The 16,128-nt window shown below is 45.0% G+C and overlaps 2 non-coding genes across 2 annotated transcripts; both read right to left on the bottom strand.

Annotated features, from left to right (window-relative positions):
- Positions 1-883: 883 nt before the first annotated feature.
- On the bottom strand, positions 884-994 carry TRNAL-CAA. The gene is made up of 2 exons: positions 957-994; positions 884-929 (listed from the first exon to the last, which is right to left on the bottom strand). It is a non-coding gene; the product is annotated as a tRNA-Leu (tRNA).
- A 9,066-nt stretch (positions 995-10,060) lies between these two features.
- On the bottom strand, positions 10,061-10,171 carry TRNAL-CAA. The gene is made up of 2 exons: positions 10,134-10,171; positions 10,061-10,106 (listed from the first exon to the last, which is right to left on the bottom strand). It is a non-coding gene; the product is annotated as a tRNA-Leu (tRNA).
- Between the last annotated feature and the right edge of the window lie 5,957 nt (positions 10,172-16,128).

Below are 16,128 nucleotides of genomic sequence, written 5' to 3'. Positions count from 1 at the left end.
GATGATGAGATACTGATAGATTACTGACAGGTGTTACTGCTGGGCACTGATTGGCACTGTGGTGGGCTCTGATTGGCACTGTGGTGGGCTCTGATTGGCACTGTGGTGGACACTGGCACACTTTATTGTGGGGGCACTGATTGGCATGTGATTGGCAGAACTGAGGGGGTTGTACTGATAATCATTAATCAATGTGCCGATTATCAGCACAGACCCCCCCCCCTGACACGGTGAGCCGCCGATCGGCTCTCGCTCTCCCTGTCAGCGCGAACCGAGAAATGACGTTTACTTGCACGTCCCGGTTCACGCGATGATCCGATCACGTGGTGGCTTCTTATCACGATCGGAGATGTGTGGTGTCAGACTGACACGCCACACCTGCGATCGATGCACGCCCCGCGGGCACGCGCCGGCATGCTATCCTGCTGGATGTCACATGACGCCCAGTCAGGATAACAGAACCACTTCCCAGCCGTCATTCTGCATATGGCGGGCGGGAACAGGTTAAAAAATCGCACAAAAATCCTTCTTTATATGCTACTATGTATATAGGGATGTGGTGCTAATTTGATCTTCAGTTGCCCAGACAACATTTTCTCAAAAGAGTTTACAGTTTCTTATATATTTGTTCTACGTGGTATTGATAATTTTATTGTATTATCTCATAGCTACTTTGTTGTTTTAGACATTGCTCTTCGCTAAATTTCCTTTGGAATGTGTTCTCTGAGAGGGGAATTTATTTGCTGTGATTTTTCTTTATGCAAATAATCAAATGAGAAAGAACAAACGATGAATAGGAAATAAGAAACTAGATGATGCCTGTATATTCATTTTATATCTAATTAAAAAAAACAAAAAAACATTCAAGATAAAAAAAAAGGTTTGTCAGAAGTGGGATTTGAACCCACGCCTCCATTCGGAGACCAGAACACCCTCAGCTCAGGGAAGAGATTATTCTTGAGTCTGGCGCCTTAGACCACTCGGCCATCCTGACAACTGAGGAGCTTTGCCGCGCATCTCCCGTAGTAAATCCAATTCATAGACGCGTGTTATTACATTCTTGTTATTTCTTTAATTGCAGGCATTTTTATTTTGTATTTTTTTTTAATAGAAGAGTTGCTTTTTATAACCCAATGCTGTTTAATGTCACCTTTGCTGCAATGTTTAATCAGATTTTTCTCTGTTTTTTCCCTCCCTGGATTCTGTGTTTCAGAAATGACAGGAACGGGGAACCCCCCCCCCCCCCGCCACCAACGCCAATAAGAAAACCACCATCAATTAATTTTGACTTAGACTGCATTCACACCTGAACGCGGCGTATGTTACCACGATTTGCCGCGACAAATTGAAGCGTTTTGTCCCGCAATTTGCCGCGACAAAACGCAGCGTTTTTTAAGCCTAACATACGCCGAAGGGGTGATCAACATGGTCGGCTATGCCGAAAGCCGCCTGAAAAAAAGGTCCGGGACTTGTTTTGAGCTTCAGGCGTACGGCGTTTCGGAGTTCGGCGTGGAGATGTGAACCATCTCCATAGCCGACAATGTTAAATCACCCCTCCAGCGTATTGCAGGCTGCAATAGCGTCGCGCTACAGGCGACAATACGCCTAGGTGTGAATGGAGCCTTAAAGTGGAGTTTTTCACTCACCAGAAAATGCCCGTTGCTATGCGGTCCCACGAAATCTGCCTTCGCATTCACCTAGGATCCTGACGTCAGCTCCCTCGGCTCCTCAGAACGCTAATGCTCCTGGGAAATGTGTGTCATCATTTCCCAGGATGCGGTGCGCTACCCCTAGCGCTGGAATCGCGGGACTTCGAAATAGGAAGTGACATGATTCCAGATCCTTAGGGCTCTTTCACACAGAGTGGATCCGTATTGATCCGCCCCGTGTGTGTCCGTCTGCTCAGCGGGGATCCTCCGTAAAATCCCTGCTGAGCTGTCAGCGGACAAGGCGGTCCCCGCACACTGTGCAGAGACCGCCCTGTCTTTCCTCCGCTCTCCCCTATGGGGAATCGGATGAATACGGACCGTGTGTCCGTATTCATCCGATCCGTTCCGCCAGACGGAAGAAAAATAGGGTTTTCTTCCGTCTGAAAAAGTGGATCTTTGCGGAGGCGGATGTTTGCGGACGCTCAATCCGCTAACGTCTGCAATCCCATAGGGAAGCATTACAAGTCCGTAAACGTTTGTCCGCCCGTGTGAAAGGGCCCTTACACTGTTCTACCTTGTTGTTGTTGGTTGCCATCGCAACAGCGGGCACGTCAGCCGCCTCCGCCACCCGTTGTGATGGCAACCCAAGTGGTTGACGGCGCAGCGCTGCTGCTGTCTTGCGCATGCGCGAGAATGGGTCGGGACGGCCGGCCCTTTAGCACTCGTCACCGGCGGAATACCCCGAAGAAATTGCTTGTGGGCTTCACAATGCCCACAAGCAAAATTACACTGATCTGCACGCAAGTTTCTAAAGTGTTCGATGTGAATAAGTCTGCAGAGCGGCGGCGGATTTTTAACTAGTAAGTGACCGTAGGTATAGCACAACAAAGATTGATGAAAGGACATACTTTAAAAAAATGCAAATTGTGGTTGGAACCCCCGCTTTAAAGAGACACTAAACTCACATAAATTCTATCTCTCTCTTCCTTTGTTCCATCTCTATGTACAGATACTCCAGTCTCTGCTGTGGAACTCTGCAGCTCCTCCAGGGTTACCTTAGGTCTCTGTGCTCCTCTCTGATCAATGCCCTCCTTGCCCGGTCCATGACTTTTGGTGTGCGGCCGTCTCTTGGCAGGTTTGCTGTTGTGCCGTGTTCTTTCCATTTGGTGATGATAGATTTGATGGCGCTCCTAGGGATCAGCAAAGATTTGGATATTTTATTATAACCCTGACTTGTACTTCTCAATAACATTGTCCCTTACTTGTTTGTTTTCAATCTGAATTTTATTAAGTTTTGGTAGTATCCAAGTATACATATATTACACACATATATTACACACATATTATACATATTATCTAGGCAGACACGTCTAACAAACATACATACATAAAAGAAGGGAAAAAGAGGAGAGAGAGAGAGAAGGAAACAAAAAAAAAAAAAGGAAGGGGGAAAAGAAAAACCAGGGGGAGAAGAAAAAAAAAAAAATCAAAAAGAGGGATATAGTCCACTAGTAATAATCCCCCCAGCATGGCTACTCGTCTATATGGTTCCCTTGAACCCAGTTTGAGAATTCATCGGACTTTCGAAATTCAGACCATGCAGTCCATGTATGGAAAAACTGCTCTTCCCTTCCCGTTTCCCGGGCCAATAAGCTTTCCAAGTCCCTAGAGCGTTCCAATTCCTTTGCCCATTCCCCCAGGGAAGGCACTAACCTTGTCTTCCAATATCGCGGAATAACTACTCTAGCTGCTGAAATAAAGTGTCCAAGCACCTCTTCTCTTGCCTTTTTTAAAGAACCTGGGGTCATGTTTAGGAGAGCCACTCTGGGTGATGCGCAGATTACTATACCCTCCAATTTTCCATATAAATGAAAAATTTGTTTCCAGAACTTTTTCACCGGTGGGCAATCCCACCAAACATGTAGCATGCTACCTTTTGCCTCATGGCAGCGCCAACAGATGTCAGGTATATCTTGATTAATTTGATGCATTATAGAAGGGCACCTATACATCTACTCACTAGCTTATATGCCTTATATGCCTTTTCTTGTGATCTTGTGTCTATTGAGGTTTTATGAGTCATAATAAAACTTTTTTGCCAGTCTGATAAAGCTATATTCTCTTGGAGTTCTTTCTCCCACTTCCGTGTAAACGGGGGGAGATCTGGATGAATTGAAAGCAAAAGGATAGAATAAATTATAGAAATTGGGTGTGATAGTGGTTCTTTTTGTAGCAACAAAGATTCAAATGCGGTTGGTTCGGCATACAAAATCTTGTTTCGATGGAATTGATCGTATATAGCATAAGGCTTGATGTCTCTGTAACCACTGTGTGGAGTTTTGAGAGGTCTTAGTAGATGGGAAATCTACCACTGATAGTGAATCTATCTGGAGTACTTGAGCAATTCTCCTATGTTCTTGTTTATACCAGGGCCCAAACGTGATTGAATGTAAAGCTGGTATAAAATCCGGCGTTCCAAAAAAAGGGGGTCATGGGGCTCAATTGTTTTGATATTTTATATATGGGTATCAATCGGTCCCATATATACAATGTTTGCCTAGTAAGGTCTACTGGTATTGAAAGGCCTTTTCGTAGAATAGACGAGGTCCACGGGAGGGCACATAAATCTATAGGATTCATATGTCCCTCCAATTGAACCCATTGCTTCGAGGTCCCTTACTTGTTTGGAGAATTCCTTGGTCTTCATGGTAGTGTTTGGTTAGTGGTGCCTCTTGCTTAGGTGTTGCAGCCTCTGGGGTCTTTCAAAAAGGTGTGTCTATGTAATGACAGATCATGTGACACTTAGGGCCAGATCCACATAGATTGGCATTGGCGCAGCGTATCTAAGATACGCTACACCGCCGTAACTTACTTGGCTTTGTTTCAAATCCACAACGAATTTGCGCCGTAAGTTACGGCGGCGTAGTGTATCTCTGGCGGCGGAATTCAAATCGGCGTTTAGGGGGCGTGATTCATTTAAATGAAGCGCGTCCCCGCGCCGAATGAACTGCATGCTCCGTTTCTAAATTTCCCGCCGTGCATTGTGCGAAATGACGTCGCAAGGACGTCATTTTTTAAACTTAGACGTGACTTACGTCCATCCCGATGCACGGACGACTTACGCAAAAAAAAAGAAAAAATTCAAATTTCGACGCGGGAACGACGACCATACTTAACATGGCAAATCTAACTATACGCCGCAAAATAGCAGCTTTAACTATACGCCGGAAAAAGGCGACTAGAGACAACGTAAGAGAATGCGACGGCCGCGCGTAGGTTCGTGGATCGTCGGAAATAGCTAATTTGCATACCCGATGCGGAAAACGACGAGAACTCCACCCAGCGGACGCCGAAGTATTGCATCTACGATCCGAAGGCGTACGAAGCTGTACGCCTGTCGGATAAAACCCAGATGCCTTCGTATCTTGGTTTGAGGATTCAAACTAAAGATATGACGCGGGAAATTTGAATGTACGCCGGCGTATCAGTAGATACGCCGGCGTACTCTCACTGTGGATCTGGCCCTTAGATTGCACACAGGTGGACATCATTTCACTAATTATGTGACTTCTGAAGGTAATTGGTGGCACCAGAGCTTTTTATGGGGGGTGAATACATACGCACATGCCAATTATCAGTTTTTTATTTCTGAAAAATAGTTTTATGAATATATTTTTCTAATTTTACTTCACCAACTTAGACTATTGTGTTCTGATCATCACATATCATTCAGATTAAAAAAACATTGAACTAAAGGCTGTAATGTAACAAAATAGGTAAAAAGTCAAGGGGGGGGGGGGGTGAATATTTTTGCAAGGCACTGTATATGAATTTTTGTGATATATTCCATGGGAACAACCGTCAAATGACCCACCCCCTACAAATTATTTGATGTTCTTCGATTACATATTGGGTTGGTGCTCCCTATGGTTTGAGCCAGTTGGCCGTTAACCACTTAAGACCCGGACCAAAATGCAGGTAAAGGACCCGGTCATTTTTTGCGTTTCGGCACTGCGTCGCTTTAGCTGACAATTGCGCGGTCGTGCGACGTGGCTCCCAAACAAAATTGACGTCCTTTTTTTCCCACAAATAGAGCTTTCTTTTGGCGGTGTTTGATCACCTTTGCGGTTTTTATTTTTTGCGCTATTAAAAACAAAAATAGAGCGACAATTTTGAAAAAAAATCTATATTTTTTACTTTTTGCTATAATAAATATCCCCCAAAAATATATAAAAAAGTTTTTTTCCTCAGTTTAGGCCGATACGTATTATTCTACCGATAAGCCTTTATCGATTGGTTTGCGCAAAATTTATAGCGTTTACAAAATAGGGGATAGTTTTATTGCATTTTTATAAAAAAATTTTTTTACTACTAATGGCGGCGATCAGCGATTTCTTTTGTGACCGCGACATTATGGCGGACACATCGGACAATTTTGACACATTTTTGGGACAATTGTCATTTTCACAGCAAAACATGCTATACAAATGCATTGTTTACTGTGAAAATGCCAATTGCAGTTTGGGAGTTAATCACTAGGGGGCGCTGAAGGGGTTATGTGTGACCTCATATGTGTTTCTAACTGTAGGGGGGCGGGGCTGGACGTGTGACGTCATTGATCGTACTTCCCTATATCAGGGAACACACAATCAATGACAGCGCCACAGTGAAGAACGGGGAAGCTGTGTTTACACACAGCTCTCCTCGTTCTTCAGCTTCGGGGACCGATCGCGGGACTCCAGTGGCGATCGGGTCCGCGGGTCCCGCGGCCATGGAGCTTCGGACCGGGTCACGGGCGCGAGCGCTCGCCCGCGACCCACGGCTGGGCACTTAAAGAGGACGTACAGGTACATGCTTGTGCCCAGCCGTGCCATTCTGCCAACGTTTATGTGCAGGAGGCGGTCCTTACGTGGTTAAATGTCCACAAAGGTATTTGTTTTTTTACAAAAAGCCTTTAAAGAGACTTAAATATCAACAACAGTATTTTCTATGGGGATCCACACACAAAAATGTGGGGTCCCTGCTAAAGTCCATAGCAAAACAAATTTGGGCAAACCTGAAGCTCCTCCCTAGTAGTAACTTTAAGGGACGTTCACACTGGTCCGACATGCGCTCCGACTTCACATGTCAAGATCAATGGTTCCCTATGAGAACCGGTTTAAACTGGTCCAACTTTGAAAATGCTCCCTGCACTACTTTGGTCTGACTTGGGCACGATTTCAGCCCATTGATTTGAATGTAAGCCAAATCCAAGTCGGATCATCACCTTAACTGACCCGACTTGTGGCATGTGACTTGTGCTCTGAGGATCTTAGGAAGGAACCCCAAGCCAGAATAAAAAAAATGGCGTAGGGTCCCCCCCCACCCCCCGAGACCATACCAGACTAATTTTGAGGGGAAACCCCACAGCAAAAATAAAAAACATGTTGATGGGGACAAGGGCCTCCTCCCAACAACCCTGGGTGGTGGTAGTGGGGGTTTGCGAGCAGGGGGGCTCGTCGGAATCTGGAAGTTCTCTTTGACAAGGTGACCCCCAGATACCACCACCCTTATGTGAATGAGTATGGGGTACATTGTACACCTACCTATTCACCCAAAAAAAAATGTATCTTACAAAAAACAAAAGACGATTTTGGAAAAGTCCTTTCTTAAAAATGAAGAATGTCCTGTCATAGTGCTGTGTCTTCTTCCTCCAGTCTTCTTCCTCCAGTTCTTCTTCCTCTGTTTCTTCTTCCTCTGTTTCTTCTTCCTCTGTTTCTTCTTCCTCTGTTTCTTCTTCCTCTGTTTCTTCTTCCTCTGTTTCTTCTTCCTCTGTTTCTTCTTCCTCTGTTTCTTCTTCCTCTGTTTCTTCTTCCTCTGCTTCTTCTTCCTCTGCTTCTTCTTCCTCTGCTTCTTCTTCCTCTGCTTCTTCTACCTCCAGTCTTCTCCCTCTGCCGACCCAGTCTTCCTCAGACACTGGCTCTCACTGTTGTGTCAGGTGCGGCATCTGGTAGTTCTTATATAGCCATGAGGTGTGGCCATCCATGGACTTCACCCGGAGACCCCACCCTCAGGTTTGACATCACAAGGGGTGGGGTCTCTGGGTGACATCCCTGGATGACCATGCCCCATGGCTGTATAAGAACTAGCAGACGTCGACCTGAAACAACAGCAAGAGCCAGCGTTGGAAGAGGACAGGGTTGGTGGAGGAAGAAGTCATCGATGGAGGGAGAAGAACCCGGAGGGAGAAGACTGGTGGAAGAAAACACAGGGCTACAATGGGGCATTCTTCCTTTAAAAAAAAAAGGACTTTTCCAAAACTGTGTGTTTTTTGTAACTTTACACTTTTTTTGGGGTGAAAGGGTAGGCATATCCCATACTCATTCACACAGGGGGGTGCTGGGATCTGGGGGCCCCCTTGTCAAAGAGGACGTCCAGATTCCGATAAGTCCCCTGCCTGCAGACCCCCACAACCATCGCCCACTGTTGTTGGGAAGGAGGCCCTTGTCCCCATCAACATGTGGACAAGATGCTTTGGGGTGGGGGGCGCAGAGCCCCCTCTGCTCCAAAGAACCCACCCCCCCATGTTGAGAGCATGTGGCCTGGTATGGTCCAAGAGGGGGGCGCTTGCTTGTTCCCCCCCTTTCTTGACCTGCCAGGCTGCACGCTCGGATAAGGGTCTGGTATAGATTTTGGGGGGCCCAACACGTCCTTTTATTTAAATATGGCATGGGGGTTCCCTCTAAAATACATACCAGACCAAGTCAGGAAATCCATTTCCTCACCTGCAAGTCTCCATGCTCGGATAAGGGACTGGTATGGATTGTGGGGGGGCCCACGCCTCCTTTTATTTAAATATGGCATGGGGATTCCCCTTAATATCCATACCAGACCAAGTCAGGAAATCCATTTCCTCACCTGCAAGTCTCTATGCTCGGATAAGGGTCTGGTTTGGATTTTGGGGGGCCCCACGCCACATTTTATTTAAATAAGGCATGGGGGTTCCCTTTAAAATCCATACCAGACCAAGTCAGGAAATCCATTCCCTCACCTGCAACTCTCCATGCTCGGATAAGGGTCTGGTTTGGATTTTGGGGGGCCCCACACCACATTTTATTTAAATATGCCATGGGGGTTCCCCTTAAAATCCATACCAGACCAAGTCAGGAAATCCATTTCCTCACCTGCAAGTCTTCATGCTCGGATAAGGGTCTGGTATGGATTTTGGGGGGCCCCACACCTCCTTTTATTTAAATATGGCATGGGGGTTCTCCTTAATATCCATACCAGACCAAGTCAGGAAATACATTTCCCTAGTCCTGCAAGTCTCCATGCTTGGATAAGGGTCTGGTTTGGATTTTGGGGGGCCCCACGCCACATTTTTTTAAAATATGGCATGGGGGTTCCCCTTAAAATCCATACCAGACCAAGTCAGCAAATCCATTTCCTCACCTGCAAGTCTCCATGCTCGGATAAGGGTCTGGTATGGATTTTGGGGGGCCCCATGCCTCCTTTTATTTAAATATGGCATGGGGGTTCCTCTTAAAATCCATACCAGACCAAGTCAGGAAATCCATTCCCTGACCTGCAAGCCTCCATGCTTGGATAAGGGTCTGGTATGGATTGTGGGGGACCCGACTCCTCCTTTTTGTAAATATGATGTGGGAGTTCCCCTTAAAATCCAAAGGTCTTGGGGGGGGACCCCATGCCTTTTTTTTTTTTTTTTGGTGTGGGGTTCCAAACTCAAAGCCGGATCCCGTTCATTGAAGTCGCATGGAAGTTGGACATGAAGTCGCAGGGCAAAGTCGGATCAGAAGTCGTGCAACTTTTGTGTCGGAACAGTGAGAACAATTTGAGAACAATTTGATACTTTTTAACCAAGCTTTCTGTTTAGTTACCGGCAGAGGTTCACCCCTAATAAATATAAAAATAGATCATTAACATTAATATTACGTAAATGGGCAATAAGCCTAAAACAACATTAACTAAATCAGAAAAAAAAAAAAAAACTGTGATTTGGAAATCGTACATTTAGCAGAAAATTCTCATGTCACGGTAACGGCAAGTCATGGTTCCTACGTCAAGCATGTCACTCCCCTAGAATTGCACCAGCATTTAACACTTGATGATACGTGTTTTTTTTTTTTAACATTACTTTGTAAATATTTATGTTTTTATTTGTTAAAGATTTCTTTATAAAATATTTTGTGAACAAAAAGGTTTATGTGTTGAAGAAGAGCTGCAGTCTGTTTAAAACGAACAAACAAAATGACAAGCAAGAACGTGACTCTCATAATTAATTGCCTTTTTTTAAAAACAATTTTTTAAAAATAGTATTAAAAGGATTATGCCATGTATATAAATCACATCTGTTGAATAAAATGTAGCTTTGAAATTGAATATCTATGGAAGAAAAAAAAATAAAAATGTATTGTCAGAAGTGGGATTTGAACCCACGCCTCCATTCGGAGACCAGAACACCCAACTGGTTGGAAGAGAGCAACTCTTGAGTCTGGCGCCTTAGACCGCTCGGCCATCCTGACAACTGAAAGATTATGTTGTTTGTGAGAAATAAAACGTAAAGATGATTCAGTTTTCAATTTGTAGGTATATTTTATTTTACATTTGTATACATTCTGTTTTTTATACACTGCTGCTTTGTTCCATTGACTGATGCATGTTTTAGGATTTGTTTTACGTTATAATAAAATGTTAAATGATTTCAAATTAAAAGTTATATTTCCTTCATCTTAAAATGATTTGAAAATGTATATACACGTGATATTTATGTGTGTGTGTGTGTACGTTTTTTTATTATTATATAGGGCTGTGGAAATTACCTATTAATTCCTCGATTAATCTTACATTTTTTTGAACGATCAAAATTCTTTTGATTGGTATTCACCTCTCTGCCGGCTTCTGGGCCTTCAGGGAGTTCTGTCGGAGATCCAGTAACGTCACGGACACCGGCGGGGCTTGCCGTGTCCGTCTGAAGGGCTCCTTTGTGTTGCCTTCATATCTGCATGCCGGCGGGACCTTACTATCTGCCACACGCAAGGGCTGTTACACTTCCCTCTATCAACCTGGAATTCCACAGCCATCCACTGGGAGTTGTGATAGTTCCCTTCATGGGACATCTACATGCTGACGGACTGATGTTAACCTCTCCTCATCTGGATTCAGCAGTGGTATCATTGTACACATTTTTATACCAGTATCATACTTAGCTACATGTTTTTATGACTGCTTTTGCTACCGTTTGGCTTGTGGGGGGGTCTGTATAATGTGTGACTCTGTACTAATGGGGGATGCCTTGTGGGGGGGGAACTGTATAATGGGGGACTCTGTACTAATGGGGGACGGCTTGTGGGGGGGTCTGTAATAATGGGGGATGGTTCGTGGGGGGGGTCTATAATAATGGAGGATGGCTTGTGGGGGGGTCTGTAATAATGAGGGATGGCTTGTGGGAGGGTCTGTATAATGGGGGACTTTGTACTAATGGGGGACGGCTTGTGGGGGGGTCTGTAATAATGGGGGATGGCTTGTGGGGGGGTCTATAATAATGGGGCATGGCTTGTGGGGGGCTCTGTAATAATGAGGGATGACTTGTGGGGGGGTCTGTATAATGGGGGACTCTGTACTAATGGGGGGCGGCTTGTGGGGGGGTCTGTAATAATGGGGGATGGCTTGTGGGGGGGTCTATAACAATGGAGGATGGCTTGTGGGGGGGTCTGTAATAATGAGGGATGGCTTGTGGGGGGCTCTTTACTAATGGGGGATGGCTTGTTGGGGGCTCTGTAATAATGAGGGATGGCTTGTGGGGGGGTCTGTATAATGGGGGACTCTGTACTAATGGGGGACGGCTTGTGGGGGGGTCTGTAATAATGGGGGATGGCTTGTGGGGGGTCTATAATAATGGGGGATGGCTTGTGGGGGGCTCTGTAATAATAAGGGATGGCTTGTGGGGGGTCTGTAATAATGAGGGATGGCTTGTGGGGGGGTCTGTAATAATGAGGGATGGCTTGTGGGGGGCTCTTTACTAATGGGGGATGGATTGTGGGGGGCTCTGTAATAATGAGGGATGGCTTGTGGGGGGGGGTCTGTAATAATGAGGGATGGCTTGTGGGGGGCTCTTTACTAATAGGGGATGGCTTGTGGGGGTCTCTGTTATAATGAGGGATGGCTTGTGGGGGGGTCTGTAATAATGAGGGATGGCTTGTGGGGGGCTCTGTAATAATGGGGGATGGCTTGTTGGTCGCTCTGTAATAATGAGGGATGGCTTGTGGGGGGGTCTGTATAATTGGGGACTCTGTACTAATGGGGGACGGCTTGTGGGGGGGGGTCTGTAATAATGGGGGATGGCTTGTGGGGGGGGTCTATAATAATGAGGGATGGCTTGTGGGGGGCTCTTTATTAATGGAGGCGGGAGGTTTGCTCACCACACAGGCCGGACACACGCCCGCAGAGCCGCCACCGTGACTTACAAGGCTTCAGAAACAGGTAAGGGGGACCTGTTTTAAAGTTTCTTGTTTAAAAAAAAAAAAAAAACACCAAATCCCTGCAATAATATATTAAGCAGCCTGTATAATGTATTATTGCTGAGATTTGTAGTCCTCTGTAACTGCTGGTATTCTCCATTGCGCTGTATAATGTGTTATTGCTGGGATTTGTTGTTCCTCTATAGCTGCTGGTATTCTGTATTGTGTTTTATATAATGTATTATTGCTGGGATTTGTAGTCATATATATATATATATATATATATATATATATATATATATATATATATATATACACACACACAGACAATTAGAATTTGGATGTACTTGCTTTTCCCCCCTAAAATTAATAAAGGTGTGTTAGCAATAATGTACTATAAGTAACAAACTAAATAAAATTACTGAAAAAAAAAAAAAAAAAACATTGGAGAATGCGGGCATCGATCCCGCTACCTCTCACATGCTAAGCGAGCGCTCTACCATTTGAGCTAATCCCCCACTCTGAGTCACATTTCACCCTTGTCGGATTCCTGTTTTTCTTCTCGCAGCGTGTAGTCCAAATCACAATGTCAAATTCTCCACCCACTTACGCAAGACCAAAAAAAAAATGTTTGTGTGGTTAACTCTTTGATGACCAGAAGCATTTCAGTATTGTTTTTAAAAACATTATTAACCACTTGATTACTGGGCACATATACCCCCTTCCTGCCCAGGCGAAATTTCAGCTTTTAGCACTGCGTCACTTTAAATTAAAATTGCGCGGTCGTGCGACGTGGCTCCCAAACAAGATTGGAGTCCTTTTTTCCCCAAAAATAGAGCTTTCTTTTGGTGGTATTTGATCACCTCTGCGGTTTTTTTTTTGCGCTATAAACAAAAATAGAGCGACAGTTTTAAAAAAAAAACACACAATATTTTTTACGTTTTGCTATAATAAATATCCAATTTTTTTTTAAAAAAAATATTTTTTTTCTCAGTTTAGTTTAGGCCGATATGTATTCTACATATTTCTGGTAAAAAAAAAAAAAAAAATCGCAATAAGCGTATAGTGATAGGTTTGCGCAAAAGTTATAGCGTCTACAAAATAGGGGATAGAATTCTGCAATTTTTTAAATTTTTTTTACTAGTAATATGGCGATCTGCAAATTTTATCAGGACTGCGACATTATGGTGGACACATCGGACACTTTTGACACATTTTTGGGACCATTCACATTAATACAGCGAACAGTGCTATAAATATGCACTGGTTACTGTATAAATGTGACTGGCAGGGAAGGGGTTAACACTAGGGGGCGAGGAAGGAGTTAAATGTGGATCCTGGGAGTGATTCTAACTGTAGGGGGAGGGGGGTGACTGGGGGAGGTGACCGATGCTGTGTCCCTATGTACAAGGGACACAGCATCGGTCTCCTCTCTCCCTGACAGGACGTGGAGCTCTGTGTTTACACACACAGATCCACGTCCCTGGCTCTAAGGCCTCTTTCACACGGACAGATAGAATGGTGCTTTTAGCTGCGGATTTTCTATTTTTCTACCGCAGCTAAAAGCACACAATGTTTTCCTATGGCCCCATTCACACACAGCGTTTGCGTGCGATTACGTTACATGCGGTTTGGTGCGAATAGAAAAAATAGAATTGAATGCGTCCAGGTGCGATGTAGCGCAGCTATATGCACATAACCGCAGGTAATCGCAGTCTTTTTTTGTCAACTGCGGATAGCAGCGTTTTAGAATTCAAGGGACCCAAACAAAAACAAAAAAAAATAAAAAGGGTTGCTATGGAAATGAATACCGCAGCTAAACGCGGCTGCAATTAAACGCACGTAAACGCATGTAATCGCAATGTGCAAATGCAGCTTATCGCAGTGCCTGGAGCCTTGAATTTCACAAAACATTTGTAGTGCTTTTAACTGCGGCAAAACAGCCGTCCGTCTGAAAGGGGCCTAAGACTGACGATCGCGGGTACCTGGCGGACATCGCGGCCGCCAGGCATGCGCATCGGCATCGCGGTGACGCGCCGTCGCGCGCGCGCCCCCCAGTGGCCGGAGGACCAGAGGCCGTAAAAAGACGGCCTCCCGGATTTATAGAGCCACCTTGAGGCCGTCTTTTTACAGTGGCCCGGGTCTGAAGTAGTCAAAATCTAAAGGGAGGGAGATAGAGAGATACAAAGTAACATTGTTTATAAACATTGATCAATCAGGGGATGGAGAGACACAAAAGTAACATTATTATAAATATTGATCAATCAGGGGATGGAGAGACACAAAAGTAACATTATTATAAATATTGTTCAGACAGGAGATAGAGAGATACAAAGTAACATTGTTTAGAAATATTGTTCAGATGATAGATAGACCTTGTTACTTTTGTATCTACTCTGTTTAAATTATACATCAGACAGGAGGCTCATATCTTATGCATGATCTTTCTTTATTCATGCTCACAGCAGAAAACCAACTTTAGTAAAAATGTTATAGAAAAAATGTTTCTTAAACTGACAACCAGAAGCTACACCCCCGGCAGCCCTCTAGGTGGGTCTGCCAATCACGAGATAGTCCAGTCATTATATAAAGGCCTGTCACTTTAGGAAACCTCCTCTTTCTTTCTGCTCACAGATCAGAACTCAGATAAGTACTTTTCCTAGAAAATTTTTATTTATCATATTTTATCAGATCTTTGAGCAAGACTGTTTGCAGGATTACATTTATATATATATATATATTCTCTCTTTTCTCCTGATTCTTGTCATCCTCTACCCCCCCCCCCCTCTCCTCGGGGCGCTGGGTATTTCTCTACATTTCTCTTTTATATATTCTGACAGAATCCGTTTACTTTACTATTCATCTACCTATTTATTTTTCCTGATGGCGCTCTGGTCAGCGCGCACCCTTCAGACACTCTGTCTGTCCCGAGTCCTCTCACTCTCAACCGCGTGATCTCACCAAATCCCGCGAGATCTCGGCGCCATCTTCCTCCTTCCTTCTCAGCTCTTTCGCGCTTTTCCTTCAGCGCGCTCTCACAGAGGGAGGGCGTGTCGCGACTCCTCGTCCTATCTGTGCAGGACGAGAGTTCTCGCGAGATTACGCCCTCCTCCTCCGTGCTCCGCTCCTCCATCACGCTCAGCAGTGTGTGAGCGATCGGAGAGGTGGACGGAGCACGGACCCTGCGGTACAGTTTCTCTTTCCTGGGAATTTATTCCCCTTATCCCTAATAACAGTTTTAATAATCATTAATCAGCACTAAATAATTTTAATAATTATCTATCCAGCGCTGCAGCTTTTTCCCCTTTAGTGCTACTGCACTTATACCACATATAAAATTCAGCATCCCTAGCTCTCCTTTAGCAAGCGCTGCATTTACCCCTGATAACTATTGCCATCAGATTTTCACATGGCAGAAGGCAGAGATCCCACCACTATGGACATACCCATAGAGCTCTTAGATCCTTCACAGGACACACCTGTAGTCATGACTACAGCACAAATCCAAGAGCTAATAAAACAATCAGTGCAGGCTGCCATGGCCTCGGTGGTACCTACCCCACCTATACCCCATAGGTCCGGATCTGCTGACACCGGCATACCTATTATAAAGAAGGGTAAAGCGTCTCAGAAACGCCGCCACATTGAGTTGGCTCACGACTCCCCGGCAGGGGAAGTACTAAACATGTTCCAGACAGTACCATCCCAGGACTGTCGACCCACTGTTCTCCCAGACTCGGTACGACCCCCGGGCCTCGGGGAGATAAATTTACAGAGGCAACGATCCGCCAGGCGGACAAAACCGGACTCCTTTGTGGACTCCTCTCCTGAGTCGTCCGCGGAGTCCGAGGCGTCTGACGCCTATGAGTCTGGAGAAGATGATGAGGATTATGAGGACAGTGGGCACCTGTCGGCTAAGAACGGCACCAACCCTGTACCCCAGGGTGAGGTTTTATTGGACTCCCACGGGGAGCCATTCTTTGACCCCGAAGCCATTAGTCACCCTAGATCCGGTGATTGGA

Source organism: Rana temporaria, chromosome 9, assembly GCF_905171775.1.
Source record: "Rana temporaria chromosome 9, aRanTem1.1, whole genome shotgun sequence".
NCBI lineage: Eukaryota > Metazoa > Chordata > Amphibia > Anura > Ranidae > Rana > Rana temporaria.
This window is presented reverse-complemented; position numbering and strand designations above follow the sequence as displayed.